The 8,792-nt window shown below is 46.9% G+C and overlaps 1 long non-coding RNA gene across 1 annotated transcript; it reads right to left on the reverse strand.

Annotated features, from left to right (window-relative positions):
• Positions 1-1,218: 1,218 nt before the first annotated feature.
• LOC139229667 (uncharacterized) lies at positions 1,219-8,582 on the reverse strand. The gene is made up of 3 exons (XR_011587779.1): positions 8,512-8,582; positions 1,530-1,552; positions 1,219-1,426 (listed from the first exon to the last, which is right to left on the reverse strand). It is a non-coding gene; the product is annotated as an uncharacterized lncRNA (long non-coding RNA).
• Between the last annotated feature and the right edge of the window lie 210 nt (positions 8,583-8,792).

Below are 8,792 nucleotides of genomic sequence, written 5' to 3' on the forward strand. Positions count from 1 at the left end.
GCCCGGAAATGGCACTAAAGTTTACGCTGGCACTTCAGCCATCGCCACCTTGGGTGGGGTCCTGAGATGGGCAGCGGGAACACCCGCCTGTTTCAGGGGGGAAACCTCGTCAAACCGGGGTCCCATGACACACAGAGGACCCCGATTGCAATCCTGAGGTACAAATGGGCGGAGTGAGGGCGCGTTGAGCGGCCAAACCAGCTGCTCTTCAAACACCCGCTGGAGGTCACTCAGAAATCGGGCAAAGTTTATTTTATTTTTTTCTGTCTCTGCCTCTTTCTAAAATCTACAGATTTAAAAAAAACATTCCTCACATCACTGATTTACTTAATTTTCTTCACCAATATTTTCAATCTTTCCCGTGTTCCACTCCATTGAAGGCCGTTTCTTAATCTTTTTTCGTAGAAGTGCGAAAATTCCATGTTGAAAGTCTCTTCTGTATTTTGTTCATTCATTCCTGGGATATGGTGGTGCAAGGCCAGCATTTATTGCCCATCCCTCATTGCCCTTGAGAAGGGGGTGGTGAGCCGCCTTTTTGAACTGCTGCAGTCTGTGAGGTGAAGGTGCTCCCACAGTGCTGTTAGGGCGTGAGTTCCAGGAGTTTGACCCAGCGACAATGAAGGAATGGCTGATATATTTCCAAGTGAGGATGGTGTGTAACGTGGAGGGGAACTTGTAGTTGAGGGTGTTCCCCTGCACCTGCTGCCCTTGTCCCTCTAGGTTGGGAGTTGCTGTAGTGCAACGTGTAGATGGTACACACTGCAGCCACAGTGTGACGGTGGTGGAGAGAGTGAATGATTAAGTTGGTGGGTGGTTGCCGATCAAGCGGCTACTTTGTCCTGGATGGTGTCAATCTTCTTGAACTTTGTTGGAACTGCACTCATCCAGGAAAGTGGAGAGCATTCCATCACACTCCTGACTTGTGCTTTTTATATGGGGGAAAGGCTTTGGGGAGATAGGAGGTGATCAAAAGTGATTTGACTTATTCAGTTGTGAATATACTCGTGCATTAATTTTCCAGTTTTAAACCATGAGAGAACCTACTGTAACAGGTTAATGATTTAAATCACGTTTTTTGTTTACTAATGAATGAATTGTAATGGCCAATTGCTTCTAAAATAGTTATGATTATTTTTCGTTTGTTGCATTATAAATCATGAATCAGACACCACATGCTGCGATTTCATTTATTTTCTTATTTGAAGTCGGTACAGATAATATTTACATTTTTGTACTCGTGTCTGGTATTCTTAAGATGTGCCCACTTATTGAGGATTTTACGGGTTAAGTAAGAAAACAGGAAAGGCCCTCCGTACCAGGGTTGAGAATGTCCATTACATGTCTCCACACTCCATACTGGGTGGGTCCTTTAAATGCTCCCAGAGACAGGCTGCCTTCCGCTATGTTTGGCTGATGGTCGTCTTCACTAATAATGTAAATATGAAATATTTAAAAGCAGAAAATAAAACCAGCTCTTCAATATGCTACTTTATAATGTTGTTCAGTTATTTTTGGAGAGCATATCGTACCTCTGCTCCTCGGGCGTACTCTCCTGAAATAGACAGAAACATAAATGTTAACGCACAGCAGACCACTGACAGTGCTCAAACAGACTAAACAAGGCTCGACTTTGCAGCATGAAAGAGCTCGAGAGTCAATAGTAAAGTGTGGAGCAACTCGCTGATCTCAGCTGCCCAAAGCCTGAAGGAAAAGGTTTGGGCCTTTGAGAGGAGCAGACGGGAACTAATGGAAGGAAATGATTGTAAAGCTAATTAGCAAAGGCGAATGGATAGTATTGGACTAATTGAGTCAGAGTTTAGTGAAGTGGATGGGCTGGTACTCAATATTGAGGGCAAGTCGCTGGGGAGCTGTGACAGGGATTTTTGCAACAGGTACAGGGTCAGCAAGAAACAGAAATAAGTGCTGGAGGAAACCGAGCACATAAGATAACAGAGAATGCACTCACAGCAGGAAGAATGCTTGTAAAGACACTGAGAAAGCCACAACAATTTGCAGATACAGGAACATAGGAACAGGAGTAAGCCTTACAGCCCTTCAAGCCCATTCCATCATTCAATTAGATCAAGCACTAACGCCTAATGCAGAAGACCAAGTCATGGAGGAAGTAGTTCAGAAGTCAGAGAACATGGTCAGGACAAAGATGCAGTTGGTGAGGTGCAGGGAGATTCTGGCTGTAGGAAGGTGGGTAGTGATGAGTGTGGTAATCAGCATGAGTTGGTTACCTAGGGATACAATCATAGATGTTTATAGAATGGAAGGAAGTCATTTCGGCCTATCACGTTTGCACCGGCCAACAAGAGGCTATCCAGCCTAATCCCACTTTCCAGCTCTAGGTCTGTAACCCGGCAGCCTACGGCACTTGAAGTGCACATCCAAGTACTTTTTAAATGTGATGAGGGTTTCTGCCTCTACCACCCATTCACGCAGTGAGTTCCAGACCCCCACAACCCTCTGAAGAAATTTCCCTTCAAATCTCCTCTAAACCTTCTACCAAGACTTCAAATTTATGCCCCCTGATTGTTCACCCCTCTGCTAAGGGAAATAAGCCCTTTCTATCCACTATATCTAGGTCCCTCATAATTTTATATACCTCAATGAGGTCTCCCCTCAGCCTCATCTGTTCCAAGGAAAACAAACCAGCCTATCCAATCTGTCCTTATAGGTAAGATTCTCCAATCCCGGCAATATCCTCGTAAATCTCCTCTGTACCCTCTCCAATGCAATCACGTCCTTCCTGTAATGTGGTGACCAGAACTGCACGCAGTACTCCAGCTGTGGCCTAACCAGTGGTTTATACAGTTCAAGCATAACCCACCTATTCTTATATTCTATGCCTCGGCCACGAAAGGCAAGCATTCTGTATGCCTTCTTAACAACCTTATCCACCTGGCTTGCTACTTTCAGGGAGCTGTGGACCAATGGTGGAGCTGTTGGAGGCGTGGCCTATTCACTTGGAGCCTGGAGCAGTGAGAGAAGGAGCTCCCTGCTGTTGCTCCTGCCTGGAAGGCCTGGAGTGAGCCCTGAGACAAGCCCAGGAAGAGGAGGAAGGGGCTTACTACAATTCCAATTCATCCAGAGGGAGAAGAGGAGAGCAGAAAATTCAACATCATTATTACTTCTACAGAGAGTTGGAGAGAGGGGGAAAAGAACAACAACTATCCAGTGTGGAAGGAGGGAAAGACTTCATCATCAAAACGTGGGTGTATTGGTGCATTCCCCGAAAGACTTTGTTGTATCGGTGGGGGGAGGAAAGAAGACTTGCTAGAGGGCCGGAACATCATGGGGGTTGTGTGTGTGTGGAAGTGTGTGTGGGGGTCTTGCTAAATAACTAGGCCCACACACCACTGAAACACCCCTCCCCCGTTGCCTAGCCTGGGATAGCTGTAGCTACCTGGCTGAAGACTGATTAATCACCCTAATTAACATCGTTGGGAGTGCTGTGCCTGGGTGGCTCCAGCTGCCCCAGGTGAAGACATCTTCTCCCCCCACCCGAAGACCATCTACAAAGACTGTTTTGTTTGCCATCTGGAGGGTGCAACCCAGCAACACCCACCCATCACTGTGAGGGGAGACCTGCCCTCACAGCTTCCCTCTTTCCCACCCCCCCTCACTCTTTCTCTGTCACTCTCTCTGTCTCTCCCCTCTCTCTGAGAGCCCCTTTCTCCTAATTGGAAAAATCAATTACAAGACAACTGAGCAGAGGGAGCAAGACCCCTCCCCAATCATCAAACAGGGGAGAGGTGTGCCTCTTTCAGAGCTCCCTCTGTTCAAACAGGGGTCGAGCGCTAGTCATAAACCAGCTGGTGGCCGCCATGCTGTGGTACCGGCTGGTCACTTTGACCCCACCCCCTGCGTTTGTCACCAAGATACAGAAGAAGCTGGTGGACTTCTTCTGGAACAACAGGAAGCACTAAGTCTCTGTCGCGGTCTTGTGTCTCCCGCTTGGGGAGGGCGGTCAGTCGTTGGTGTGCTTCAGCGCCCAGCTCGCGACTTTCCGTCTTCAGACCCTGCAGAGATACCTTTACGTCGAGCCCCCTCCTAGGTGGCGTGCTCTGGTGACGTATTTCTTCCGCCAGCAGCACGGCCTCAACTACGACACGCAGCTCCTGTTTGTGAGCATGGGGGCATCAGGACTGCCGTCCAGGAGCTGCCTGTCTTTTACAAGGAACTCACCAGGGTCAAAACAAAGTCTCCATCAAGCGCAGCTCTCCACCGGCTGGAGTGGCGGCCGTCCTGCAGGAGCCGCTGCTTGGGAATCCGTACCTCCACGACCAAGGTTTTAGGTGGCAGTCGGACGAGAGGGCTGTGGCTGGTGAGGTGACCATGGCCAGGGACCTGCTCGATGGTGGAGGAGCGGGCTGGATGGCGCCAGACACGCTGGCGCGGCACCTAAATCCGGCCATCGTCCGCCGCGCGGCCGATGCCATCGAGTCGCTAAAAACAGCTCTGGGCCCTGACTCCGTTAGGTGCATCTAGGAGGCTCAAGCATATGGGGAGATCCCGTCCAAACTGACCCCGTCCGGACGGAATTTCTCATCCGCGCCAAACCCCGGAACCTCCCTCGGGAGCCGACGCCTCACAACTTGAGCCGCCTCGGGGAAATGCCCTCCGTGCCTTTCAGTTCCACGCGGAGGGGTTTCCTGTACGGGCTGCTCCTGCACACCCTCAACTTTGCCATCCTTGCCTGCCGACCGGACACGCCATAGCGTACCGTCCGGAGGAGGCGGGGGTCCCCGATGGAGGGCACTCTACACGGGAGTCTTCCCACTATTTATCGGGGACCTGGCCTGGAGGGTGGTGCACGGAGCAGTGCCGTGCAATAAATTTTTAAGCCGGTTCACGGGCTCCCATTTTCTGCGGTCTGGAAGAGTCCGTGTTCCATGTTTTTATCGAATGCACGAGGTTGCAGCCCCTGTTTTATTATTTAAAGGGGCTGCTCCTGAAATTCTGGCTGCACTTCAGTCCCACACTCCTGATCTTTGGGCACCCTGTGCGGAGGGGAGCGGGTAGATCCGAGGGCCTCCTCGTAGGACTGCTCCTGGGCACGGCCAATGGTGCCATCAGCTGGTCCAGGCAGCGGGCGGTCGTTCAGCCTGACTGCCTGCCTCTCTTCCGCGCGTACATCTGCGCCAGGGTGTCCTTGGAGATGGAGCACGTGGTGTCCACCGGTTCGCTCGCGGCCTTCCGCGAGAGGTGGGCACCGGAGGGACTGGAGTGCATCATCACGCCCGGCAACCAAATTTTAATTTGATTTTATGTTTGAAAGTTTAATTTGTTTTAATTGCCGGTGTTTTTTTAGTGTCCCCCCTCCCCTTTTATAGGGGGCACTTGGAGAAAAAAAATATATGATTTTAGTGCCCCAAAAAAAAGCACAAAAAAAAGGGCCTTGAAAATGTTTGGTGTGTCCCCCAGATCGGGGGGACACGATTTAATGTTTTAGTTTCCTCCCAAAAAGAGTTCTGTGGACATGCCTTTGTCTGTACACATTGAAGATAAATGACAAAACGGTACTGGAGGAACAGGAAGGGCGAAATGACAATGTAAGAAATGCTGCAAGAGCACTGAACCCTCCCATGCAAGGATGGCCTAAAAAAAAATCAAGGCAATTTTCCTTTGTTATACATCCTGTTTTTGGTGAAAAAGTATTTTGCAAAGAGAATCTCACATATAAATAATAAGAAACATAACATAAGAAATAAGAGCGCGAGTAGGCCATTTGGCTCCTCGAGCCTGCTTCGTCATTTAATACGATCATGGCTGATCTGATCATGGACTCATGTCCACTTCCCTGCCCGCTCCCCATAACCCATAACCCCTTATTCCCTTATCGGTTAAGAAACTGTCTATCTGTCTTAAATTTAATTCAATGACCCGGCTTCCACAGCTCAGACAGAAAATTGCACAGATTTACAATCCTCAGAGAAAAAATTCCTCCTCATCTCAGTTTTAAATGGGTGGCCCCTTATTCTAAGATTATGCCCCCTAGTTCCAGTCTCCCCTGTCAGTGGAAACATCTTCTCTGCTTCCACCTTGTCAAGCCCCCTCATAATCTTATACATTTCGATAAGATCACCTCTCATTTTTCTGAATTCCAATGAGTAGAGGCCCAACCTTTCCTCATAAGTCAACCCCTCATCTCCGGAATCAACCTAGTGAACCTTCTCTGAACTGTCTCCAAAGCAAGTATCTTAAATATGGAAACCAAAACTTTCTAGGTACGGCCTCACCAATACCCTGTATAACTATAGCAAGACTTGCCTGCTTTTATACTCCATCCCCTTTGCAATAAAGGCCAAGATTCCACTGGCCTTCTTGATCACTTGTTGTACCTACATACTAACCTTGTGTTCGTTCACCAGGACCCCCAGGTCCTGCGATACTGCAGCACTTTGCAATTTTTCACCGTTTAAATAATAACTTGCTCTTTGATTCTTTTCTGCCAAAGTGCATAACCTCACACTTTCCAACATTATACTCCAGCTACCAAATTTTTGCCCACTCACTTAGCCTGTCTATGTCCTTTTCCAGATGTTGTGTCCTCTCTCATTGCTTTACCTCCCATCTTTGTATCGTCAGCAAACTTGGCTACGTTACACTCGGTCCCTTCATCCAAGTCATTAATATAGATTGTAAATAGTTGGGGTCTCAGCACTGATCCCTGTGGCACCCCACTGGTTACTGATTGCCAACCCGAGAATGAACCATTTCATCCCAACTCTCGGTTTTCTGTTAGTTAGCCAATCCGCTATCCATGCTAATATTACCCCCAACCCCGTGAACTTTTATCTTGTGCAATAACATTTTATGTAGCACCTTGTCAAATGCCTTCTGGAAGTCCAAATACACCACATCCACTGGTTCCCCGTTATCCACCCTGTTAGTTATATCCTCTCAGAATTCCAGCAAGTTTGTCAAACATGACTTTTCCTTCATAAATCCATGCTGACTCTGCCTGACTGAATTATGCTTTCCCAAATGTCCTACTGCTGCTTCTTTAGTAATGGATTCCAACATTTTCCCAACCACAGATGTCAGGCTAACTGGTTTATAGTTTCCTGCTTTTTGTCTGCCAACTTTTTTTAAATAGGGGTATTACATTTACAGTTTTCCAATCTGCTGGGACCTCTCCAGAATCCAGTGGATTTTCGTAAATTACAACAATTGCATCCATCATCACTGCCGCTACTTCCCTTAAGACCCTAGGATTCAATCCATCAGGTCCAGGGGATTTATCCGCCTTCAGTCCCTTTATCGTACCGAGTACCACCTCCTTAGTGATTGTGATTGTGTTAAGTTCCTTCCCCTCTTTAGCCCCTTGATTACCACTGTTGGGATATTTTTTAGTGTCCTCTACCGTAAGGACTGATACAAAATATTTGTTCGAAGTTTCTACCATCTCCATGCTCCCTATTACTAATTCCCCGGTCTCATCCTCTAAGAGATAAACATTTACTTTAGCCACTCTTTTCCTTTTTATATATCTGTAGAAACTTTTGCTATCTGTTTTTATATTTCCTGCTAGTTTACTTTCCTAATCGCTCTTTGCTGGCTTTTAAAAGCTTCCCAATCTCCTGTCCCCCCACTAGTTTTGGCCACTTTGTATGCTATTGTTTTTAATTGGATACCATCCTTTATTTCTTTAGTTAGCCACGGATAGCTATATTTTCTTTTACACCCTTTCCTCCTCACTGGAATATATTTTTCTTGAGAGTTATGAAATATCTTCTGAAATGTACGCCACTGTTCATCAACTGTCCTACACTTTAATCTATTTTCCCAGTCCACTTTGGCCAACTCTGCCCTCATACCTTTGTAGTCTCCTTCATTTAAGCTTGGTACGCTGGTTTGAGATCCAACTTTCTCGCCCTCCATCTGAATTTGATTCAACCATACTATGATCACTCATTCCAAGGGGATCCTTTACAAGGAGATAGGATTAATAAACAATTTCATTATACAGGACCAGATCGAAGATAGCCTGCCCCCTGGTTGGTTCCATTACACACTGATCAAGGAACCAGTTCCTATGCACTCTATGAACTCTTCCTCAAGGCTACCTTGACCAATTTGATTTGTCCAATCAATATGGAGGTTAAAATCACCCATGATTATTGCTGTTCTCTTTTTACAAGACCCACTATTTCTTGGTTAATACTCCGATCAACAGAGTTGCTATTGTTGGGGGGCCTATAGACTATGCCCACAGTGACTTTTTCCCCTCATTATTCCTTATCTGCACCCAAAATGTTTCAACATCCTGATCATTTGAGCCAATATCGTTTCTCACTGTTGCAGTGATTCCATCCTTTATCAACAGATCTACCCCACCTCCTTTTCTTTGTCTGTCCTTCTGAATTGTCAAGTACCCCTGAATGTTTAGTTCCCAGTCCTGGTCACCTTGCAACCACATCTCTGTATGGCTACCAGATCATACCCATTTGTAACTATTTGTGCCAACAGCTCATCTAATTTGTTATGAACGCTGCGTACATTCAGATAAAGAACTTTTAAGTGTGTTTTCTTCCCGTTTTCTCCTGCTATGGCTCCTCGGGCGTACTCTCCTGAAATAGACAGAAACACAAATGTTAACGCACAGCAGACCGATAGCAGTGCCCAAACAGACTAAACAAGGCTGGACTTTGCAGCACGAAAGAGCCCGAGAGTCAATAGTAAAGTGTGGAGCAACTCGCTGATCTGAAAATCTAATGATCAACAGCGAGTGGATAGTATTGGACTAATTGAGTCAGACTTTAGTGAAGTGGATGGGCTGG

Source organism: Pristiophorus japonicus, chromosome 19, assembly GCF_044704955.1.
Source record: "Pristiophorus japonicus isolate sPriJap1 chromosome 19, sPriJap1.hap1, whole genome shotgun sequence".
NCBI classification, from domain to species: domain Eukaryota; kingdom Metazoa; phylum Chordata; class Chondrichthyes; family Pristiophoridae; genus Pristiophorus; species Pristiophorus japonicus.